This window comes from Crotalus tigris, unplaced genomic scaffold (genome assembly GCF_016545835.1).
Source record: "Crotalus tigris isolate CLP2741 ecotype Arizona unplaced genomic scaffold, ASM1654583v1 scf7180000017568.12009008, whole genome shotgun sequence".
NCBI lineage: Eukaryota > Metazoa > Chordata > Lepidosauria > Squamata > Viperidae > Crotalus > Crotalus tigris.
Genome location: NW_024096478.1, coordinates 4,688,477 through 4,712,021, shown reverse-complemented (window position 1 = coordinate 4,712,021; position 23,545 = coordinate 4,688,477). Strand labels below are relative to the sequence as shown.

The following is a 23,545-nucleotide window of genomic DNA, read 5'->3' as shown; positions in this document are numbered from 1 at the left end:
TTAGAGGAATGTATATCATTTAAATTTCTATTAGAAAGGTACATATAAACTGCTAAGCAATTCCGTATCCTTTGTTCAGACATCCTAATCACATCAGAAAGAGGAAGGAGCTCCATTTTTGTCATAAAGGAATGGCAGAAAGGGAATGCCAAACCTTTTTGCCCACACTCTATTCTATTTTCTTCAGTTGGTTTCCTAAAGAAAGTTTCTGACCTCCAATATAAGAGAGAGAGAGATCAGAGCAAAGAATTAAGCTAGATCCAACCGTTGTTTCTTGTCCTGTCCTCTGGTGCTTTGGAGAATAATTTGACTCCCTCTTCTTTGTATAAATTTGTATACATTTATAAATTTATACAGCACATTCTAGTGTCTCCTATTGTTAATAAAACTGACTTAAACATTATTAATGCAATTGTATTAGAAGAGATGAAAATATATGCAAAACTAGTTTTCCCTGACAAATGTATGCTTTTGTGCTTCTTTTTCTTTGATTCTCTATTTCTGGTTTATATTTATGCTTAGGCAATTAAAGTGCAGTAATTGCAGCTGAGGCGTTTTTAAGGCAAAAGTGAGATCTGCAGCCCTGGAAAACATTATACAAAAGAAAACAGACTACAGTCTGAACTAACTTGGCCTGATGTGTATTAACCTGGAGACAAATGCTACTGTATTAAAATCGGTTTGAACTGACTAATAATCATGCAAAGGATTGTAGTCTTAACAATAGGGAAATCTGACCTGCATCCAATAACTTGGGGAAAACAGGAAACATTTTGGGACTTGGGAGGAGATATTATATAAAGTGGCTAGAAGATGAAATTCAGTTGAAAAGGGGGCTTGAAGACACTAAGATTACAGAGATCTCCCTCAAATGTAGATCATATTGGATGATCCAGGAGCCTGGTTATTCTTTGTATCTTTAGGGTGTTTTCAATTTTGTTGCGAAGATAAATGCCAAGAATCACTGTATGTCTTCTTTGAGATAACTGAAGGAAAGAATTAAATGAAAGGTACATGTAAGAGTGGGAGAATGGATATGGTGAGAGATTAAGCTAGATTGGGAATGGATGACCAACTGCCACTCAGCAAATACACAAGACAACAACTAGAGTGAAGCCATGGGCTGACAAAAAATATTACTAAAATGCTCTTAATATGAAGGAGGCAAAAGAAGGCTGGTTTGTCATACTATATGCTTCTTTACTTTCTGAACAGTTGCATGTTAAGGACACAGAAAATATACTGCTTTTTCCAAATGTCTGAAAACACTAAAGGCCAACCATGTTTGTACTTGCTTGCTGCTAATTATTAAAAAAAGACAAGTGAAAGCATGGTGGGGCTGTTATTTACAGGACATAGTGCAAAGATCACTGTGAATACCATGCACCCTTGTGACCCCCTATGGCAACATCAACCTTCTGTTGACAGAGCTATAAAATAGTTCAATGGCCCAGAGAGAAACTGTTTTATTTTGCAATTTGAACAGTAAACAAGTACTAATACACATATTCCTCTCCTTGTTTGACTCTAGCTAGGGGCCTTTGTCACCTGAAGTAGCTCAGGAGGTCAACCCCTGTGAACCACCTAGTGGAGCCACCCTTCATTTAATTGGTTTGGGACACAGAGGAATTCGCTAGAACAAGGGAGCATTTTGTTCACCAACTAGCCAACTGAACTGAAAAGTCTTTTTCATGAAAATGGTTTTACTGCCACCATTACAGGGAAGGTTTGCACATGCTGGGATGAAAATGGAACACATTATAGAACAACCATTACCTTCAGTATTTTGGAGAACAAGGCGCTGTTGCCTTTGTATCTCTTTGTGGTATATGTGTTGTATTATCAGCTGATACCTCTGCATCGATGAATCTGTTGTGTTGTAGGGGGGAAAAAAGGAAAGAGAGAAATTTGCTGAATAAGAGGAGTAAACAAAAGGAAATCAAAGCTCCCCATTGTCCACTGGTGACAGCAGTAAAACCCTGATTAATAATTGAAATGCTTTTCCAGGAAAAGAGATACTGAAGCCCAAGTAAAGGCATGATCACAGCAGCGATAGGATGGTGTTCCAGGAAAGCCTGGATCTTTATGCAGCTATTACTCTGTGCTGCAGACCCATGTACTTAAAGGCTGTGATTCGGATTCTGCTGACTCTTGGTATAAAGCATTTTCCCCACCGACAGTTGAACTTAAAAGCCAGCAGTGTGGGATCCCACACCGAACACTGGCAGAATCTTGCCTAGCCATGCAGTCAATATGAAATTGATCTCTGGAATTTTTTGTCATGGAGCTGCATTTCATTTCTATGGAAATAGTTGATCTTAGACTTGATCATCCTCCCACCGTCCCCACCCCCGATTTAAAATATGGTCCAATAAGGAAGGCCAGAAAAATTTCTAAAAGGGATGGCTTTCCTCATGACTGAAAAAGTCGGGAGCACTGTTGTTCAGTCTTGTTAGGGAGACCTGAAAATTGTAGTACAATTCTGCACGTGTTGATCAACAATACATTTTTTTCAAAACACTACGACTGGACCCAGATCTTTGCTGGTCCTCAAAGTAGTGCCTGAGCAATGATATGCCTCTGTCATACTCCTTGGTGACCACTAAGCTTTTCAACCTAATAGTAGATTCTTTTAATTGAAACAACAAAACAATCTGATATGTTGCAAAGCATATCACTAACTTCAAGCATATCTGTATTTTCAGCAATCATTCTGGATCATATTTGGAATCCAGAAGAAAATCAAATAGTACATAGCTACAGCCCAGTGTTTTGTTTACTTTCTAGTAACTGAGTATTTTGTGAGTGACCACACTTGCCACAGCAATCATTTTGTGAGAATGCCCATATATGTTCTTAAAATGGTTCCAAAAAGGTTATGGATTCCTCTGCTTAAGCCATTGTTTGTTTTATAAGTTACACTGAACTAGATAACAGAGTAATGAGAACTAAGCCAAGACCAAGCAAATCACATAATGGCTTAGTTTGATATGTATATTCAGCTATACTGTTTTTAATGTTTCTTAAATCCTTTCAGATTTTTCATTCACTTCTGGGAGAAGGCTCTACTATTTCACACAAACATAAAACACATGGTCAGTAGTTTGTGTCCTTTTGCCTTTCTTAATCTTACGGTATTACTCAGCAAATTTTTGCCAGCTTCTAAGTTGCAAAGATCATCAAAATCTAACCACACAGACTCATTTAATATTTAATTAGTCACCACTACATTTCACTATTGCAGAGGATGTCTGTTGGTAGAATTTATTAAATGTGTTGGATCTGGGACAAACATTAGTCCTTAAATTAAATCCTTTTACATTATATTATCACTCCAGATAACCACATGATCAAGGCAGCTTTGGGTAAATGAAGTTCAGATCATCTGTCCTGAGTGCTGGGGTGGGAATAAAGGTGCTCCACATCTTTTTCAACTACAAATACCTCCAGAAGTTATGAATGCTCCAAAACTGGAAGTTTTTAAGAAGAGACTGGACAGCCATTTGTCTGAAAAGATATAGAGTTTTCTTCCTGAGCAGGGATTGGACTAGATGATCTTTGTTGTGTCCTGAGCCTGCAAAAGCAGGCTCGGGACATTGCTATGGTCCCGGGGTTGCTGCAAGCTGCCCGGGGCCAGACTGAGCGGCGCCAGCCTTGTGCGCATGCGCGAGGCATGAAAGCGCGCCATTATCTGTAACCATTTTGCCCGGGGATCTGGACACAAGATAAGAAGCCTGCGCGTCTCTGAGTTATTGTTGGAGTGAGCAGAAAAAGAATAAAGAACTGTTGGCTACAGACTGCTTGCTCTTCTTTCACCATTAACTCGAGGACTTAACAATCTCCAAGGTCTCTTCCAACATCATTATCATCATCATCATCGTTGTTGTTGTTATTATTATTGTTGTTATTATTATTCTGTGTCAGTGTCTATACTGAATGGGATTAGCACAAGTTGGTAATTCTGAAAAAACTGAAGGCCCAAATGTTTGCAATCCACCTGCTTACTTTGTAGTCAGTCTCATTGAAATTGTCTTCTGAGTAGACACAATGTTAAGTTTATGTCTGAAAGCATTCTTGAATTAAATCGCATCCTGAACCGAGAACATACTGGCAGACTTTTTCCCTTTAGCTCTGAACACTATAGATCAGACATGTCAAACACAAGGCCCGGGGGCCGGATGCAGCCCGCGAAGTGGTTTTATGTGGCCCACGAAGCCATCCTATAAACAGTGAGGGAATGGCCTCTGCTGCCTTGGTCCAGGTCCAGGCTAGCCGGGAGCCAATGTACAATTTTGTGGTGGCCATCTATGCTGAAATGCATTCAGTCTTAGCTCCACAAGGACGTCTGGAAACAGCAAGGAACCAACCTGCTGTGTTGGCCCCGCCCCCTGGGTGTATGCTGGGGAGGTGTCACCCTTTGTGAGGAATGAAGAAATGCACCATGCCTTAGCACTTGCCCCAGTCCCACCCCCTTCTGCCACAGACCCTCAGATTTGTTTACTCCTGCCCAGGCCCCCACATGCACCCTTGACGCAAATGATGTAGAGCTGGCCATGCCTACCCAGTAGGCCACACCCACTCCATCCACGCCCACCTAGTAGGCTGCACCCACCCTGGAACACCCACCTGGCCCCCTGAGGGCAACCCCAATGCTGATGCAGCCCTCAATGAAATTGAGTTTGACACCCCTGCTATAGATGTATTACTTAGCAGAAATCTCAGTGTGGCAGATTTATTTATTAGTTTGCTTGGGACAATAAATAATGGTGCAACACATGAAGAAAATGGATTAAAATAATCCCACTGATAATTACCTATAGGCCAACAAAGCACGTAAAATATCAGTTTGCATTGAAAACCTTATTTGATGTGCACAAAAGGACAGCTTAATGAATGCAACAGAAAATAACAAATTTAGAGGACGGTTAAAAGAGCCACTTCTGGCATTTAGGGAGGTGGTGTTGCAGATAATTGCATATGGTATTCATTACAGATGTGCATTACTGTTTGCATATGCTGGTAACCGGTAGAATATAAAACTGGGAGAAAGGCAAATTTGATAAGATTTTTTTTTTTTTTTTGCAGGGTTGCGGAGAAGGTTGGGCTGTGTGTGTACTGTAAACGCAAGCCTTTGAATAATGTTTTTTTTTTAAAAAAATAAAAAAGTTCTTCTTTAAAACCCTAACATGCTTAATTTTATCTTCGTTTTACCAAAACAGCAAAGGCAAACAAACTAACCCCAAGAGCTTAGCAAAAATAATGTTAAACATATAATAAGAACCAATAAAAAAAGAGTCACCATGGTATGTGAAAATACTGATGCAATAGCATCTAATATATGCCGTATTATCAGGATTCATTTAATGTGCATTAAATGTGGCAATGCATGAAATTGTTTACTATAGAGAAGTTTCATCTGAACATCTAATGTTAAGTTCCTTACCCAGTTAAGAAATAAATTAGGACAAATTTCTAATCCTCAATCTGGTGCTGCTTAGATGTGTTGGACTTCCTTAAACAATTGAGTGATTGGTGTGCTATAGTTTTCATAATGAAACAAAAAAAATTGTCCATGGGTAGCATTTATCTGAACTGTATCATATGAAATACTAATACCATCTCTGTGCTTATGAATTTACCTCTGCTTTCCTTTGTTTTATAGTGCAGTCATTGGTTGCAAAGTTACTTTTTCAATGGTCGCTAAATGAGAACTACCTATACCTAATTTATAATTTCAGTGAATGTACATCAAAGGCAGTGGTGGGATTCAGTCGGTTCGCACCAGTTCAGCAGAACCGGTAGCTAATTTTTTTGTTACTCAGGCCCAGAATGGACTTCTAGAAGCGGCATCCACACAGAGAACCAGTTGTTCACATATTTGAATCCCATCACTGATCAAAGGTATCCTGGTAACACGGCACAAATTAGGTGCTACTGTATCAGTATACTATACATGATGACACTTTATTTGAGTGACTGTTATTCTACATGTTTTGTTTAATATAGTAGATCAACATATGAAACCAGTACAAATAGATGGTGGAAATGGGGCAGAATGAGCAGAAACAGTACTGTACGACTAAAACGTACCTGTTTATTATAAGACTCAGTATGTTGCTGACGATGTCAAGGCAGAGACAGTTCCCATAAGTCACCCTCTCTGATTGCATTTTAAAATTATTTGTTTCTGTCCTAAAAAATAACTAAAGGGTTAAAATTAATTGCATTCCATATATGTGAAAATACATTTTCTTATGCATTTCAGCAGCAGGCCATACACAATTACAACAGATTAACTGCACAAGTGCAAAAGATATAAATGAATGTATAATCAAACTTACACTGAGTTGCAAAAATATTACAGTTCATTGGATGGACATTTGGACTCATATGTTTGGGATACATGAAGATGCTATAAATTTAACTTAGGAATAATGCTCCATTTTGGCAGCTTTGCTGGCTAAAACCTGGACTGTCCTTCCAGAATCATATAGTACCTATATTTTTGAAGGCAACAGCAGCCATATTTAAGTATTTATATTTAAAACATGACAAAAGAACAATAAAAAGCGTATTTTTTGATACAGTGCTAACTTCTATATCATTTCTCTCCTTTCTTCTACCTCCCTATCTTGACTTCTTGGGCAACAATGTTGAGCTAAAATGGTATATGGCAAACAGGAATAAGATCACAATCCATATAGTGGAAAGCATGTACAGAATCCATCCTCAATCTGCTACCTCTGAATGAGTTGACACCAGAATTTCCAAATTCTTTGGCCGGAATGGGAATTACAGGGAGTTTAGTGTCAAAATATTTGAAGAGTATGAAGCTTGGGAAGTACTACAATGTCAAAAGATAAGTGTGTGTATGCATGTGCTTGCATGCATGCACATTTGCATACTAAAATGTACACAGTTTGAGAATTGCTATTTGCTATTTTTCTCATTCCCCACCCCCTAAAACTAAATGTACCGGAATCTGACAAATAACCCAGTCTATAATAGAGCAAACTAAATCCTGACCTCTAAGTCATCTAGAAGGGAAACAGTGGAAGAAACTTTTTATATTAGATTTTATAACCTTCTCTGCTGACATCAAGATGTTTGCCAGCAATGTTCCTGGCATTTTTTCTTTATTGTGCTTCATAACAAACGGAGAGTAAATAATATCTTCATAGTCATTTGAGCAAATGCAGAGCCTTCTTGGCCTGGCAACATGACAAATGGGCAATTATAACCCAACTCCATCAGAGATTTTGAAGACACACAATTTGCAAAACATAGGCAGAGTCAGAAAATTATGGCAAGTAGAAGAGCTAGACAATATGTTCAAAGGAGAAGTTAACACCTAGTTGTTTTATTTTTACATTGTAGATGGACTGTTCACACCCATGGACATGCACATATTTTCTTAATAATTGCACAGCCAAGTAAAGCTTAATTCTGATATAGCAAATAGGCAAACCTTATTGAGTCAAATGCTCAAAATGTGTCTATTTACATGTGCTGCATGTAAATAGGAGGAGGAAAATGTCTGTGTGCTGTTCTTTTGTGAGCTGGATGGATGGATATGACACAGTGTTTATATGGCCTTCTGATAAATGAAATGCAGCAAATGAACATCAGAGTAAGTTCTATAAATGCCACACGTATTTTATTCCATAAAAGGTAAGACGTGCATTATAATATTGTGCATGGTTGATTGGAAAGTCGGAATAAGAGACATAGGAGGAGCATAATGGGAATTATAAAACAACTACACTTGACTTCAGTAATAAAACAGGATCTAAACCAGTTTCTAGCTTCTGGCAACAAAGCTGTTGTTACAAATAATGTTGCTTTTCAAGTATATCTGGTCTGGTGATTTCTTCCCACATTTGACCTGTGTACTACATACACTTTAAACAAAGTGATTTCATATACTTATTGAATGTTTGACAATAACAAATATATTTCCCAACACAGTATAGAGTCTTTCAAACTCAATACTTTTAAATTTGCTTATGGCCTTTGATATCTCTCAATTACACAATTTGGACAGGATAATCAAGATATGGAAGCAGAATTTTATTCTAACATCATCTCTATTTGATTTCTTGGTATTTAAAGACATACAGTATATATATATATATATATATATATATAGTATATATATATATAATATATATATATATTATAATATATATATTATATTGAGGTTTTCGCGGGTGTTTGTATGTAGGTCTTTGGTTGTTCGGGTTTTCTCCCGCGTAAAATTGGAAGTGTCTTGCGACGTTTCGACGAAGTCCCATTCGTCATCTTCAGGCTGGTGTTTTCAGCTTCGTGCTTCGAGGAGCAATGTGTGGTCTTAGCTGTTTCTTCCTTTTAACTGCCAGTGGGGGTATGAACTGATTGGGTGGGAGCTTGGCTGTGTTCTGATTGGGTGGAGGTGTGTTCTGATTGGTTAGGGGCGTGGCTGTGCTCTGATTGGCTGGGGGGTTGGTTGTGCTCTGATTGGCTGGGGGGTTGGCTGTGCTCTGATTGGCTGGGGGAGTGTTCTGTTTGGTTGTGCTCAGGTTAGTCTGAGTTGCAGTGGGGCTGGAGAGGCTTCCCTCTCCTCCCAAAACGGTCAGACATCTCCGAGCATCTGAAGGAGCGTTAAGAGACGCAGGAGCATTAACGTGTGGACTAGGGGTTTGCACACACACCCCCGGGGCATCCGGAGGGGAGAGCATCGCCTTATAAGAGATCCATATTTAAAATACCCTTGGCGGGGGCATTGAATTGCCTGCTGTATTTGAGAGGGGAAAGGGTAGCCTCTCCAGCCCCACTGCCTGTAACAACTCAATCACCCCGTTTAGCAGTACCAACCCGAATGCGCCAACGCCGTTCGTCATCTTCAGGCTGGTGTTTTCAGCTTCGTGCTTCGAGGAGCAATGTGTGGTCTTAGCTGTTTCTTCCTTTTAACTGCCAGTGGGGGTATGAACTGATTGGGTGGGAGCTTGGCTGTGTTCTGATTGGGTGGAGGTGTGTTCTGATTGGTTAGGGGCGTGGCTGTGCTCTGATTGGCTGGGGGGTTGGCTGTGCTCTGATTGGCTGGGGGGTTGGTTGTGCTCTGATTGGCTGGGGGGTTGGCTGTGCTCTGATTGGCTGGGGGAGTGTTCTGTTTGGTTGTGCTCAGGTTAGTCTGAGTTGCAGTGGGGCTGGAGAGGCTTCCCTCTCCTCCCAAAACGGTCAGACATCTCCGAGCATCTGAAGGAACGTTGAGAGATGCAGGAGCATTAACGTGTGGACTAGGGGTTTGCACACACCCCCCCCCGGGGCATCCGGAGGGGAGAGCATCGCCTGATAAGAGATCCATATTTAAAATACCCTTGGCGGGGGCATTGAATTGCCTGCCGTATTTGAGAGGGGAAAGGGTAGCTTCTCCAGCCCCACTGCCTGTAACAACTCAATCACCCCGTTTAGCAGTACCAAACCGAATGCGCCAACGCCATTCGTCATCTTCAGGCTGGTGTTTTCAGCTTCGTGCTTCGAGGAGCAATGTGTGGTCTTAGCTGTTTCTTCCTTTTAACTGCCAGTGGGGGTATGAATTGATTGGGTGGGAGCTTGGCTGTGTTCTGATTGGGTGGAGGTGTGTTCTGATTGGTTAGGGGCTTAACTGTGCTCTGATTGGCTGGGGGGGTTGGCTGTGCTCTGATTGGCTGGGGGAGTGTTCTGTTTGGGTGGGGGATTTGTTGTGCTCAGGTTAGCCTGAGTTGCTAACCCCTTTTAGTTCTTGAGCCGGGAAGGCAGCGTGTATTTCCCAGAGTTAAAGTGTCCTCCTCGTTATTGAGCTGGCCCCTCCTCCTGTGTTTTCCGGAGGGGGTTAATCATGAGGACTGTGAGGGTGCTGGAGGGACGATAAGAGTAGATGCACAGAAAAACAAGGACCAAAGTGAAACCCTCGGTATGAAGAATGGTGATAAATGCACAAATAAGTGTGATGTGTGCCGGAAGAGTAGAAGAGAGAAATGCCCCAGAAAACACAGGAGGAGGGGCCAGCTCAATAACGAGGAGGACACTTTAACTCTGGGAAATACACGCTGCCTTCCCGGCTCAAGAAGTAAAAGGGGTGGGGAGAGGGGCGATCATGCAGATGTAAGTAGGGATCGTAAGAAAGAGTCATCAAATACTGAAAGTGAAGTTAGAACCAATCAGCTGGGACCTGTCATGAGGTCCATGCGCAGAATGCGGGGGCGGCTGTACTCATAAACAAGTTTCCTTACTGGTTGGTTTGTACCCTGAGATGATGGCAGATTCCCAGCTATCGAAAGCTTGGTTTTATCTATTAAAACTGTATTGTTTTTATCTCTTGGTGAACACCTTTTTTATCACTCTATCTATCTATCTATCTATCTATCTATCTATCTATCTATCTATCTAGAGAAAGAGAGAGAGAATGCATATATATATATATATATGTTTTCTGAGGTTTTCGCGGGTGTTTGTATGTAGGTCCTTGGTTGTTCGGGTTTTCTCCCGCGTAAAATTGGAAGTGTCTTGGCGACATTTCGACAAAGTCCCATTCGTCATCTTCAGGCTGGTGTTTTCAGCTTCGTGCTTCGAGCAGCTTCGTGCTCGAAGCACGAAGCTGAAAACACCAGCCTGAAGATGACGAATATATATATATGCATACACACACACACTAGAGAGAGAGAGAGAGAGGGAAGGAGAAAAGGTCACAAAATGTTTCAAGCTTAATCCCCAATATCTCTAGGTGGGATTGATTTAAAAAAACCCTTCTATTTGAGAGTTACAGAACTGCTGCCAATCAGCACAAATAATTTTGAACTAAAAGATCAATGTTCTGACCTCTGGTTTTTAAATGAACAATATCAAAGAAAACTTAGATAAAAGAACACCAAATCATTAAAGTCTAAGACTTTTAAATATACTTTGCAACTCACTATTATTGCAGATGTAAGTACAATGTAGTGTACGGTAGTCCTCGAGTTATGAATGTAATGGAGCCTGGCCATTCCATTTGTAACTTGAGAATTCATAGGAGTGAATCTCGTACCTTGAATGTGATTCACTCCCAACTTTCGCCCATGCATTTGCTAATTTAATGCATGGGTGAATGAGCGGCTCGTTAAGTGAACATCAGGTATATCAGGGTGGGGAAGGCAATGTGGGGCTTAGTTATGGATCAAACCATCTTCAGACCACCCAAGGCCTCCCCGACCCACTGAAATACCTCATGCTCCCTCCCCTGGGGGGCCACAATTGCTCCTCCTCATCCTGCCATGCCTGGTCACTTATTTTGTGAAGATCTGTCTCCTCTCCAGCCTGTTTCTTTCTCTGTTCCTGGCAAGAGTAGAGGGAGGCCTCTGAGGCCCAGAAGGGACCTCCGGAAGCATGTGGCCGCCACCCCTGGCCTCCGTTCTGGACCTTGGAGGCCTGGAGGAGTTCTCCGAGGCCCAGAATGGACCTTTGGAGCCCAGCTGAAGCGTCCCCTGGCATCCTTTCCGGGTAGCAGCATCCTGGAAAAGGCTTCCAACACTCAGATTAGGCCTTCTGGGCCCCTCTGAAGCATCCCCCAGCATCATTTTCGGGTATGGGAGGCCTTTTCTGGGCCACTGCTGTATGGAAATGATGCTGGAGAACAATTTGGTGGGGCTCTGAAGGCCTGTTCTGGGCTTTGGAGAACTCCTCCAGGCCCCCAAGGCCCAGAACAGAGGTGGTCACAGGCTTCTGGAAGTCCATTCTGGGCCTCGGAGGCCTCCTCCAAGCCTCTGAGGCCCAGAACAGAGGCCAGGGGAGGCTTTTGCATGCCTCCGGAGGTCTGTTCTCCCCTGGGTTCTGTTTCATTCTCTGTTGCAGAGAATAGAGCCTAAACTACCATGAGATCATGCAAGATCATCAGTGTGAGATCTCGCACCACTGATCTTGCATAATCATGCATTATTTTAGGCCTCCATTCTCTGCGAACATACGTAAGGAAGCAGCGAAACAGCCAAGAAAGCAAAGGACCTCTTTATCTTCGCAAGGTGAGAATCCATATGCCTAGTACCTAGGGAGAACTAGGGGAGGAGGAGGGAGGGAATAGCCAGGGTGAACAATGCAGTGCCACTGTGGTCATTTGTAAGGATGAACGACTGCTGTGGTGCGGCAACATTCATAATTTCAGGACTTTTTCGTAAACATTAGGGGGTGCTTATCGCATAACTTTGAATGTTCGCTAAGGGAATGGTCATAACTCAGGGATTACCTGTACTTGATGGTGAAGAACTACATTTTAGCAAACTTTTAACTTCTGAAAAATCAACCTTTATGATTTTCACATTCTTTTTGTTCTTGTTCATCTTTCAAAGACCAGAAGCAAAAAAATTGTGTTACAGTACTTAAATAACTAAAAAATAATTTTTCTCCATGTGAAGTATAAAGTATTTTTCGGAAATGTCTGCAACTAATCATAACCACAATGTGTAAATATTATTATATACACATTGCACACTCTCTCTAGCAAAAGTATTTGCCTGGCTGATCTGATCCAGTTCCTTCAATAAAGCAATGCCAGTAAGCATGTCTGATTGCATATACTGTATTCAAGAGTTAAAAAGGGATAGTCAATAACTGCAGTATTCTTTGCTGGCTGAAGCTAATGGGAAAAAAGATCCAGAACATTTCAAGGGCTGCAGAATTATGCACCACAGCTATTTTAAAAAAACTGATTAGGAATAAATATTTGGAGGCTGTAACTAAGAAAACCTAGTAATGACCCAGAAAGTTATGAATGGAAACTAGGTAAAACTCCTCTATACTTGCATATTATGATTTTTCTTCCCTTATCACAAAAACTTCTGTAGTCCTCCAGTTTTATTTATTCCATGTACTCATACCTAGCAATATATAAAAGAACTGAAATTACCAATAATCATTACATAAAGCCAGGTTTTATGGCAGCAGGGTACAGCTTTACTCTGGGGACAGACTGGCAATGAAGACTGCCACATAACTAATTAATGGCACATTGCTAAGCATTTTTCCTTGGAAATAAAAACCATTATGTGCAATGGGACTTATTGTGTGTTTAAGATTGCAGTTACTTAGAGATGAAAATAATTGTCAGTTCCACTACACTTAGTGAGAATTAGGTTAGAGTAAATACGCACAGGGTGAGGCTTTAGGAAAGCATAATTTTAATGGCACATTGCAAACACAAACCGGACTTTAAACATATATTTAAGTCTTAATGACTACTGAGAATTAAATGTTTTAAACCTAGTTCTTTCTCACTGAAAGCTTTGAAAATATTTCAGAGTGTCGAATGAAGGAGTGGCTTCTTCTATTAGATACAGACAAGCCATCAGATTTTCAGCCACTAATTAGAATCAGAAGACAATCAGATACTATAAATATAGCCATATGAGTAAACACATATTCTTTCACCTTGGAAAGTGAATGAATATAAATGTAACATTTTTTAAAAAGTACCTATTTCCTTATGCACTGGATAACTATATTGACTTTATTCCATATATAACTATTAATATTCTACAAGGTAATTAAGATTTTTTTATTATGAGGTTCTATTCTGGTTAATTCTCAGAGCATCTAGCATACCAGAATGCCTCACAGTGATAAGCAAGCACCACCACTGTAGTTGTTTTAAGCTGGTTATCTTGTAGCTATACAATCTGAGGTTTTATAGGTTAGGAAGCACTATTTAAGAAGTATTCTTACTAGAAAAGCCCCTAGAATTCTGAATTTTCCCCAGTGCTGGGGCTGGCAATCTGAAAAAAAATGGCCTGCACAACAAATTTTGCAATAGTTAATACAGAAGTAGGAACGCCTTAGTTTAAACTAACATAGCAAGTCTGGATAAGGCTGTAAATCTGGCTGTTTATCTGCTCATTAAGGAAGATGCAATTACTGTATAGAAAAGCATTCTGTCTGCCATCTAAAGAATCCCATGGATACATTCCCTTCAGGTTAGTATAAAGACTGTTTCATGAGATTCTGTTTGCCCACTACCATATTTTGAATGTTTGCACACTGCAACAAATTTCCTTTGTATATTATTCTGTTGAAGGATAGAGAACTTAAATACAATGTAGATTTGCTTGTTAAGTTCTAAACAAATTGCAAAAAAAGTTAAGCTTAAACAGTAAGAAATGCTGGGTAAGGGAGAATCCTGTGGCATTTCACCTTGTTTCTAAGGATCATTTTGATGGTTGTGCGTTCCATTGAAAAAAATAATGTGTAAATAACCTATTATCAAAACAATATTTGTTTGCACTAAACAAGATTTAATGTTGGGAGCATAAAGCTGAACTAACCCCTTTTAACTAACTAATCAACATGTTTCATTCCTGAACTTGAAGTTATCAATATAGCACATGAAAGGAGAAATTATACCTTTTCAATTTAGAAAATATGCAGAAAAGCGCTATTTGTAATGACCTGCTTTCACCGAATATAACCAAGCTGCAAAGATCTATTATTGGCTGAAAATAGCAGCAGCAACAGCGGCTTACTTTAATGAGATTGCTGGCTCTGGGCCCCAGCTGCTCCATGCAGGCCTGTCCCTTTACTCCATGACCTACCAATATGTGCTGTCATCAGTAATGAGATAAACCTGGTTTCTTAACATAGAGGAAAACTACGAGCCATGTGCTCTTTCTATGATCCTAACAGATGCCTAAACACTACAACTTTTCCCCCCATTGTAATAGAAGAGGAAAAAATGGAGTATTAAATATGCAACAGTCTAGATTTTATTGCCTGGAGTAAGCCCTATAATGTTGTGAATCCCAAAATTTAAAATTTATTCTTGCACGGTGCATTGAAGAATGACTGTTCTCATATTATGCACATAACATATACAACAATACAGTTGTATGTCTTTTTCCGAGGCATACCTGAAATATTTTAATGCCATTTGGCAGGACATGGCATTAAAAAGACTAACATTTATACATTAAGTTTTAATTCAGATACTGAGTCTTATTTCTGAGGAAACATACAAGATTATGCTACACCGAGACCTAATATGTACAGTGAAGACTATATGGATGGTACATCACACTTACAGGCAAAATAGGAAGCTTCCATAGTATTAACTAGCAGATTTTTTTTTGTAAGTATCTGCATGAATGCTATCATCTTTAAAACATTGCCTATTTCTGATTCTCAATTATTTATGCATCTGTTTTTATATTACATGAGCTGTTAAACCTGGGGCAGTTTTGCAAAGTCAGGTCATTCTCAAGAAGCACGTTGTGTACAATGAATTTCTTCCATCCATTAAAGGACTTGCAAACAGAACTGCATGTGATACCATTCATTAATATTACATAATTACAATACTACATCTGAAATACTTCTTTAGGTACTGGCAGCTTTAAAAAACAGAGAAAAAGAAAAAGAGGAAGTGCATGCTCCAAGGCAATGAATTTTATTAAAAGCTTATTTAACACGGGAGTATGTAACTATATAATGTCTTAATGCAATTTCAGAAAAATAGTAAAGGCATTTTTATTAAATGATCTTAACACAAATAAATGTGCCTGTAAACAGTGTAAATGGTTTACTGAGTTTACAAAACAAGTAATTGGCACTGCAATAACTGAACAGAGGAAGAAAATTCAAGAAAACAAATTACGGTTGCATCTTGATTCAGACAAGGTGTCTATGTGTAAAAGAGCTTACATCATGTTCCCTAGGATCTAATCTGCTATAACCTTTTATATACTTGCCTGGGAGTACACCGTATAAAGCAGTGGGATTTATTCATGAATAAATATGCATAGGATTGCTCTGTAAAATACCTCTTGTGCAGTATTTGAAGCAAAGACATTCTCTAAATTTGGTCTGTTCTGTATCGGCTTCTTCTTGGTTGCCTGGATATAACTCTGGCACAGAATCTGCTGAGAAGGACAGATAGTATATATTGAACATTTCTTCCTGTCAGTTTTGTTTTCTCCATTCTGTATGGAAATCCTTGCCATATGTTGGAGATATCAAGAATGAGCATGGCTGGCCCTATGATCCTAGTTAACGCTGTGTTGCCTGACTTGTGTTCCAATGCTGTCTCTTCCCAATTTTTGCCTATTTAGACTCTTAAGTATATGCTACAGAGCAAAAAGATTACAAAAGAAAGCATGTGACGCAGTGCTATCTCAGTTTTAGGTATTTATTTGTTAAATTGTAACCCTTAATTTTTTTCACATCAGCTTTCTGCAACCTAATACTAATAATAGAAGTGTTAGATTTTAACTTCCAGCATTCCTGGCCAGCCTGGCCCATTGAAATAAACGGAATTCAAAAAGCAGCTGCCTCCCAAATAGTATTCAAGTACATCAAACCACAAAGCAAAATATAACTATCCAAAACCACTTTAAAAAAAAAAAAACCTAGATAAATCAGACCAGCAAAAACAAACAAACAATGTTAACAAGACAGTATCTTTTTTTTCTATTTTACTATCATTTATTGCTCTCTCAAATTAGGCATCTCAAACATGATATTTCTTTCTCTGTCCTCCCACTACATTGTCAGCAACAATGGGTTTTTTTTTTAAAATGCTGCCGTACTGACTGACAAAGCTGAGGCTTCATGGTTTCCTGGGCCAAATAATAATCTGATTGTTGTAAATCATTTTCCCACTATAATTTAACCCTGTGTTCTAGAATCATCCCACCACTGGTGCTAAAATAATAGTTATGAGGTTTTACAACACTTCAATCCAGGCTGGATGATGCTGTGAACACATTATATGCCACTAGTTGTGACAGACACAAGGAAAGTCACCTTCTGGGAAACTATCTCCATTCACTTTGGAAAATGGTCAGTGACTACAGGATGATAAATAAGTTCATTCAAGTGGAGCTGTTGGAAAAGCTTAGGAAGCCAACATATATCCCAGATGGATTTTGGTAATTGTGCCCATTATTCAATTTTGATGGAAACTTTGCACAATAACATGCTAGAATTCACTGAGTTATCTTTACAATCTCTTTGCATAGAATTTTACTCACAGTAACTTCTTGATAGGATGATATGTGCCTTGCAGTGATACCCATTAATTTTCAGTAATTCCTACATTAAACTTCTGTGGGGTACAATTACAAAACTTGCCTCATAGTATTATACATTAAAAAATTCTAATTCTAAAAAAAGAAAGTGCATGAAGAGCCCTTCAAAACAGAGGAAAAACTACACAGGAACAAACGTAGATAAACTCATAAAGCTATGGGTAGACTTAAGGTTTATTACATCTAGTTTGTACTTTTTAGTTAAATAATCAAGTAGTCATTTCTTTATAGCACCAGCTTATAAAGAAAGATGTATCTGAGAATATCGTATCATATAAAACTGGTCAGGCTAGTCAAGTTGTCAAACAAATTATTTAACCCGAGAGGGAATGTTAGCAGATGTGTGATGCTGATGGAATTTGGTGAAATTTAGGTTCAAATGCAGCTAAGCTTGTTGAATAGCTTTGGGCAGTTTATACTTTTGTGACACATCCTGTCTCATGAAGTGGTATATATGCATCTCTATGTGTCTTTTAATAAAACAGTGCACTAGGTTTCTGGGAGGAAGATAGAGCATGAATGAAACAAATGTATAATGGAGCAACCAAACAATTTTCTCATTCTTTGAGACCTTCTGTTGTCTTTTCAGTAGTTGTAATGTGAGCTCAGAGACACAAACTTTTCGTGCAGAAGGATAGAGGGAGGCAGGGACAACTATGTATCACAAAAAGCTAAAACTCTTGAAAGCAAAGATTCCTGAACCAAATCACTACGCATAAATGACAATACCAGGTTCCCAATAGTGTTAAAGATTTATGAATCCAAAAATTTGCTTTGCATACAGGAACTGAACATTCACCCTGGTTTCACAAGTTGTCTTCATATTTATATCACTGAGAATGTTGTTCAGATGGAAAATAAAATCAGGCAGAAATGCAAAGGTGTTGAAATAATGGAATGCAATTAATCTCCCAGAGAGTGGAGAAATGTGTGTTCAGGACACAAGGGAGATACCTCTCATGATGATGTACTAGCAAAGCTGGTTACCACGGAATGACTATAGGAACAGTAGCTATTATTCATTATGGGTATTTATCTCCAGGAATAGAGACCATACCTCCTTATTAGTTCTTTGGGAAATATGATGAAACTCTCATCAATTGAGCATTTATTTTAAATGGTTATTTTAAAAATTGTCATATTATAAACTTGTATTTGCTTTTATCACTGTGGACTTTGGCAAAAAAAAATCCAACTCTGCAATAAGCACACCCACTTTTATATAGATGTACCTAATGTTCCTAATATATTCCAGTTTAAATATATGGAGTTTTGCATAATGTTGTGCATGCCCATATATTTTAACTGTGAACAGTTCTAAAAGCAATACTACAAAGTTTATTTTCCTTTGCAAAATACAGTTTGGATGATAAAATGGCACAGTAATACTATTTACTTTATATATGTACAAACATAAATGTAAATAAAAGTCTATTCCTCCAACACAAGGCACATATTGTAGTCTTTACATCAGGTTTCCAGAGAAAAGCTGTAGTACCAGTCCCCAAGCCTGTACCTCAATTTAGCTAATTCTGCCCAAAACATCTACTGTACTTCTCCAATTAATTCAGATATTTTAGGTAACACCATAGTGATAGCAATCCCATAATATCTTACTGGCAAAACCTATATACAGGTCAGGAAGCCATAATCCAGAGAGACCATGGGGAAACAAGAACGGCTCAAGGTTGGCATACGAGTGAAACAAGATTGTGCACTCTTTCCTTATTTATTCAAACTATTTGCTGAGTTTACCGTATACTAAGAGAAGCTAGAAGATGACTTTAAGACTGGAGGAAGGACCAATACCTGAATGATACTATTTTGATAGCTGAAAATGCAAATAATTTGCAAGATCTGTTAAAAAAAAGTCAAGGAGCAAAGTTAAAAAATGGGATTAAGATTAAATATAAAGACCACTATAGACAACCAGCCTCAGGACTGACAGTGAAGATGTCAGTTTGCTTTTTAGACTCAACAATGAACAGCAAAGGAACCAGCAGTTAAGAAATATGCCTCAGACTAGCACTTGCTAGGGAAGCAATGAAGGCCTTGGAAAACATTTAAATTCTGGGATGTGCACACATCTACAAAGATCAGAACTGAATAGGCAGTGTTTTTCCCTTTGATACTCTATGGAAGCAAAAGTTGGACTTGAAGAAGCAGGTTAGAAAGAATATTGACACTTTTAAACTTGAGTGCTGGAGAAGATTCCTAAGAATACCACAGATAACCATGAAAACAAACTAACTGACCATCACACACATCAGTTCAGAGTTGTCACTTGAGGCACAAATGTTGCTGCTCGAATTTTCATATTTTGGACACATTATATGAAGATTTAGCTCTCTGGAATGGTGTCTAATGCTGGGAAAGGTGGAAGGAAAGAGAAGAAGACAATAACCAGCAGCAAGTTGGATAGACTCAAATTATCAGAGTGTTGGAAAAATTGAAGAATCAGGTTGGGGACAGATCATCCTGGATAGAATCTATCTGTATGGTTAAGAGTCAGCATTGTCATGATGGCACATAATCAATGAAACAATCATCCAATAGTGATAGAAATCAAAATAATGACTTGTTTATTTTTTTTCTTTATACAGAAAGCTTTAATTCAGATCTTTAATGGGAAATTCAGCACCCTGAATCCAATAAGTGGATATAGAATATTCTGATATGATTGGCAGAGAAAAAAACCTGAAAATGTTAGGAATAAAATTGTAATAGTAAAGGGTTTAGGTTACCTTAAAGACTAACAAATTTATTACTGCTTTGCTTTCCTAGAACCCAGTTCTCTCATCAAATATACTGATATCTCATGCCACAAAACACTTGTTTTGATTTCACTGTGAAAGACTAATGACAGTGACTTTGAAAATAGATGGCCTTAAAGAGGCCAACATACACGAAGACTGGAAATTCTAACCATAATCTCATTTTCCAGCTGTTATCTAGGGAAATACTTAAAAACCAGTCCTAAGTATTATTTGCTTTGAAGTCTTTTGGAGTGAGCATATTGTACTTACAAGTTAAGACATCCAAGAAAATGAAAGAGTAGTAAGTTATGCATAAATGATAACATGAAGAAAAAGTGGTGACTTTTTTAAGGATCATTAGGGTAAGATTGTTTAGTGGAAGGTGAATTTCAAATATATAAAAGAAGTGGTCACTGTGAACTTTTCATATAATATCTTTCATGTACTATTATGTGAAGTACAGGGGGTTACTTAGGCAAGACAACAACTACAGATAACTATAATTGATGGCAATTATGTGCAGTCCACATAATTATATGTTTTCTGGAAGTAAATAATAGTAACTTTCAAGTAAGCATGCACAGATTTGTAAGCCAAAACTGTTCCTTGGGAAGAAAGTAAGTTTGTTGCCCCAAACCTATTGGATTAGGGGAGTGTTCAATTTTTTTATTATGTCTTTTTAAAAAAATCTACATAATATATTGTTTGAAACTTAGTTATCTACTACAACAGAATAAAAGCTTGTTTCTGGCCAATTTCTGTTCATTAGTCTGACTACTTTATGTACAAAACTACTATTTTAATGCATCTGAATATATTACCATTTTCTTAATACCTCATTATTGGTTTTTTAAAAAGTACCAATGCCATAAACTGCTGAGGCTGAGCAAATGCTCATTTTGTTTATCAGTACAGCTTTGTCTTCCAGTACAGCCTGGACATTTGGTGCCAGGACAATGCCGTATTTTAATTTTCAAGAAAGGAGGACTTTTTCAGAACTGTCTTTAAACCAAATGTTCAGTATGATCTTTTATATACATGTGATATTTAAATCTTCACAATTCACTGAAAACATATGGCAGAATTATAGGAGCCTCCTTCCTGTACAGGCTTGATATAGGATACATGGCTCTTGATTTAGCTTCTTGTGGCATAGCTAAAAGGCTCCTCTGCAAACTCCAGTCCCTCAAAGTCAGAATGATCTGCAAAAGAATAGAGAATTCTGAGATTTTCATGCACAGGAAAGTTCACAGTGATTTGATTCTGAAGAGCAGCATTTGGAAAAGGACTTTTGGGTGGAGTCTAAGTCAATAACATCATTCAAGTCTGGGGTAATCCAGGAGTTCTAATAAATGCTTCCCACCTTTAAGTTTGTAACTTTTTTCATTTGTTCCTATGTAAGGCCTTTTCTCTTTTCACTGAACCACAGAACAAAGATGCCCTGGCAACCTTTTTTTCCCCTTCAGCATAAGATGCTTTTTTCCCTTATCCCCAGACCACATGAGATAGAGTTAAACCATTTACTCTTGGCTATACTGAAGTTAATGTAGAATTTTCTTCCAATACCATTCAAGGAAACCTTCAAGGTTTGTGAATCTGTTAATTTGGAGGGGAATTAGCTGAATGAAATTAAATGAACAGAAGTAATTGAGGCAGGATAAGAATCAGCAATTGGGCAGCAGATTTTATTCCAGTAGTTTTTTTTCTACTGGTCAAGATTGGAAAAATGGCACTTCAACTGAACTGTGTGGAAAAGGCTAAGAAATGTGTCCTTTGATATTGAATCTTAAATAACTGTGTAGGAAGCTGCCTCATACTGTACTTGCTCGTGCTGCGTCAAAGACTATTTGAGAAAAAGACTGTACAGAAACTCTTTCCCACTATTTCTTATTCATTGATATAATAGGGATTACACTGAAGATCTTCTCCATACAGAGTGTACTTTATCATATATGCAACATGTATATGTGTGTATACAAATATACCTAGAAGAAAATAATATACTAGGTATTTTTCTCAGTGAAAATGTTTTTGTATAATCACAATATAAAATTATGTGGGTGATCCTGTCATAGTCATTTTCTATTGTAATCTTCCTATATTTTCCCCACAAAAACCAATCAAATCCATTTTATTACCACAAAAAGGTGGTAAGAAAAAGGTGAAAAAAATGTATAGTGTCTCTTGATTAGAAGCACTAGGGTATTTATCTGAAAGCTCTTCTGTTTCCAAAAGCTTTCTTAATTTTGTTCATATTATCAAATATTTCAGTTTGCTTGTTGATAGTTAAATTCCTATAAAGAAAGAAACTAAGGGTATAGTCATCTATGCAACTAAATTCACCAGCATATCTTGGATATTTATACACAGTTTGTCCTAAAAAAAGGCCTAATACATCCCGTACAAACTGGAGCAAACAAGAGGTGCCAGACCTCAATTATATGTAATGATAATAAAGTCTAGAACTTCTGTAACCGGATAACTAAACAGACTGCAAAAGGTGTGCTGAAATGTAAGTGATGAACATCGGCAGATGTAACATCCAAGCCATTTATTCAGCAACACTACATTACAAATGCCAAATTAATGACTTCTTCACAGATGTAATTGTTAACTCTGAATGCATGATGACTGTGGGTATTAATAACAAGAGAGGATGGCTTGAAAAGAGGAGAGTAATACTTATAGAATGGTTAAATTAGCAGTGGTGATTCTTCATTTTGGCATCTTAACAGACACGTTTTTTGGTGAGGAAATAAATATATGTGATGTCACTCAAACAGACTAGTCCATAGTATGGAAATGCCATGATCGGCAGCCTTATCCTGGTGTGACAAATGCAAGGCCTTCAAAAATAGACAAAGCAATATCCTTTTTGTTTAAGGTTGATTCAATAATTGAAAGATCGTCTTCCCTATTGGGAAGCAGTTCCCATCGCTGAGAAGCGATGGGTATCAAGGTATACCTTATCTGAAGAATACCAGATCGGGGAAATTTGATAAAAGAGAACCAACTAGAAATAATGGATGTATGACTTTTCAGACAGACTTTAAGGAAATAAGCTGATGCTGTGCCTATAAAGTCGGCAAGAGTAGCACAAGACTGAATGGTTAAAACAACAACAAACTGGATATTACATTCACAAGGAGAGCTGCGGCTCTCTTTACTGGGTCTCCAAAATCACAAAGGAAAATGTCATATTCCAGTTAAATATTTTTTATCAAGGATTCATCTAAGTTGTTGCCTAAGATCTATGACTGGGATTTAAAACGTTTGCCAGTTTTATCAAGAATAATTTCAAGACAGATCACAACATTTTATATACCTAGAAACTTCTTAGGCTGCTTAAAAAACCACTCCACCAAATAAACTGACTTTCAGAAACAATTAGCCAATGAAAAGCTCACGCCTGCCATACTCAAAAATGGTTGCTTAGACCAAACTATAACTTTAACAGACTCTGTGGCTTCATTACCTAACCCAACCTGGCCGCTCAATTTTTCAGAGGGAAAGAAATCTGCCCGAAACAAGAATGGCGGACGCAGCGCCGCCCCATTTGCCCTTATGTAAAAGGGAGGCCGACACTCGCAGTCCCTCTTCTGGTAGAAAAGGGCGGCCTAGAGACTGAGGGAGAAGGGGCGTGGCCCATGCAGAGAAGGGAGGGGGAGAGAGGGGGCGGAGCTTCTCTTAACCGGAAGTGTCGCGCTGCCTCTCTCCAGCTGGTTG

At 38.5% G+C, this 23,545-nt stretch overlaps 1 long non-coding RNA gene across 1 annotated transcript; it reads right to left on the bottom strand.

Annotated features, from left to right (window-relative positions):
• Positions 1-284: 284 nt before the first annotated feature.
• LOC120311945 lies at positions 285-23,403 on the bottom strand. Its single transcript, XR_005557768.1, has 4 exons — positions 15,798-23,403; positions 6,091-6,203; positions 1,777-1,869; positions 285-986 (listed from the first exon to the last, which is right to left on the bottom strand). It is a non-coding gene; the product is annotated as an uncharacterized LOC120311945 (long non-coding RNA).
• Positions 23,404-23,545: the final 142 nt, after the last annotated feature.